Source organism: Neovison vison, chromosome X, assembly GCF_020171115.1.
Source record: "Neovison vison isolate M4711 chromosome X, ASM_NN_V1, whole genome shotgun sequence".
Lineage (NCBI taxonomy): Eukaryota > Metazoa > Chordata > Mammalia > Carnivora > Mustelidae > Neogale > Neogale vison.
Window position 1 is genome coordinate 79,098,829 of NC_058105.1, and position 2,725 is coordinate 79,101,553.

Below are 2,725 nucleotides of genomic sequence, written 5' to 3' on the forward strand. Positions count from 1 at the left end.
TTGGGAGGTTGGGGTACCAGGTGGTGGGTATTATAGAGGGCTTGCATGGAGCACTGGGTGTGGTGAAAAAATAATGAATAATGTTTTTCTGAAAATAAATAAATTGAAAAAAAAAGAAAACTGGCACCCCATCTCTTTAAAACATCTGCCTATTATTCATTTCACTTGTTTTCATTGTGCTGATTTCTGGTGATCAAATCTCAGCCCCCTTCATATTGTCCTTTCCTTTTTTTTTTGAGTATTTTAATAGTTTTTTTTTCCAATCTATTTTTAAAAATAAAAAAGGATTGAAGGTAAAGAAAAAAAAATAAAAGTAATATCTCAGTCGTTGAATGGCCCCCAGTTTGTTCCTGATAAACTTCAATCACATCTTCTTCCTCCATTCCCACCTCTTTTAGAGTGTGATTATCATATTATATTCATTGGCACTCCCCGTCTTTAACAGTATGATTCTTTGAGTTTCTTGAGATGTGTTGTCATTTTCACCTTGAAGTGAATCTCACTGCTATCCTGTCCAGTGACTTTGAGTTTAATGTATTCTCCTTCCTTCTTATGCCCCAAGTGCTCAGTTTTAGGTATTGCTTCCTGGTCAAACATGGTGACGGTGGCTTCACTCAGGGTCTCTGCACAGCAGCAGCCTTAGGTAGTCAGAACCTCACTCCAAGGTTTAAAAATCCGTCTCTCTAAATGCATGTTTTTAAATAGACAATACATTGCATAACCATCCAATGTAAAAGGTAAGGGAAGAAAGAGCAACACAATAATCCTAATGGAAAAAGAAAGAGGTACTTAATAAAAGGTGTGAATCATTAGTAAATAAAAAATACAACTAATAAATTGGAAAGATTGCTCTTTTTAAAAATACTTATGAAGAGTATCCACTAGTGTACATAATCTTGAGGAAAATGGAAAAAAGCCCAAACATATACACTGAAGTGTACATAATATTAAAAATGAACAAGACATTGATATTGAGTATTTTATGTAATTGAAAGTGAACACATTTTTGAACTCTAATGTTTTCAAAATATGGATGAAATGGTTGATATACTAGGAAAACATATTTAATAATTCCCAGTGGCACCTAATTATGTAAACATCACAAAGACCATAGGAAAAGTTGTGAAATTTGTCTGAGTTGTTCCTCAAAATTATTTACTTTTATTGTGTACTTGAAAGGTGATCAGAATACATCTTAAGAATTCTTACCACAAAAAAAATTAACTACATGAAGTGATAGATGTGTTAACTACTTACATTTATCTGTTAGTCACACTATAATGTAAATGTGGAAATATCATCATGTTGTACACTTCAAATATATACAATCATATTTGTGAATTATTCCTTAATAAAGGTTTGAAAAGGACTTTTAGAAAAAAATGTCTGACTTTTCTAGGTATCTTTTTATCCCCCTTATTCTCTTTTTCTTCTCCCTCCCTGTCTCTGTTCATTTCTTCCTTTCTTTTTTTTTTTACCATGTTCTAAGACACAGTATATATGAGTGTCACATTTTCCTATCAGAAATGAAGGCAATGACTCAAAACTAGTGTGATTATATTATTTATTATACAAACCACACTGTCAAGTGTGAGAAAAGACATTCATAATCACACTAGGGCTATAGGTGGAAATGGGGACAAATGGTTATCCTATTTAACCACTCACATTATTTTTTTCTTTTTTTTATTGTGTTGTTAGTCACCATAAAATGCATCATTAGTTTTTGATGCAGTGTTCCAAGATCCATTGTTTATGTACAACACCCAGTGCTCCATGCAATACGTGCCCTCCTTAATACCCACCACCAGGCTCGCCCATCCCCCTACCCCCCCCCACCTCTAAAACCCTCAGATTGTTTCTCAGGGTCTGTAGTCTTTCATGGTTCATCTCCCCCTCCAATTTGCCTCAATTCACTTTTCCTTTTCTTCTCCTGTTGTCCTCCATGTTATTTCTTATGTTCCACAAGTAAGTGAAACCACATGATAATTTACTTTCTCTGCTTGACTTACTTCACTCAGCAATATCTCCTCCAGTCCCAACCATGTTGATGCAAAACATGGGTATTCATCCTTTCTGATGGCTGAGTGATATTCTATTGTATATAAATGTTCATAGCAGCAGTGTCCATAAGAGCCAAATTGTGGAAGGAGCTGAGATGTCCTTCAACAGACAAATGCATAGAGAAAATGTGGTCTATATTAACCATTCACATTAGCACTACAGTAAACCAAAGAAATATTTTTACACTTCTGCATAATAAAGAAAAAACAATCATAGTACTGGAATTTCTATTTACTCAAGCAGTAACAAATGTGACATTACTGTGTTAATATCTTATATTCAGAATATTTTTCAAGTTGTTCTATTTAAATAATACTGATTTATAAATTTCTTTTATTTCAAAGTTGATTTGTGTGTTATTTGGATTTGTAAGTAAAAGTGCACACAGTTTTTGCCTTCATTTTTTAAATCATTTTTTAATTTATTTTCAGCATAACAGTATTCATTGTTTTTGTACCACACCCAGTGCTCCATGCAATCCGTGCCCTCTCCAATACCCACCACCTGGTTCCCCCAACCTCCCACCCTCCCACCACTTCAAACCCCTCAGAATGTTTTTCGGAGTCCATAGTCTCTCGTGGTTCACCTCCCCTTCCAATTTCCCCCAACTCCCTTCTCCTAATTTATAACTACCTTTTGATAGATTCATTTCATTTAATAT

The 2,725-nt window shown here is 34.4% G+C and overlaps 1 pseudogene; it reads right to left on the reverse strand.

The window, feature by feature from the left end:
• Positions 1 to 326: 326 nt before the first annotated feature.
• On the reverse strand, positions 327 to 597 carry LOC122896623 (annotated as a pseudogene).
• Positions 598 to 2,725: the final 2,128 nt, after the last annotated feature.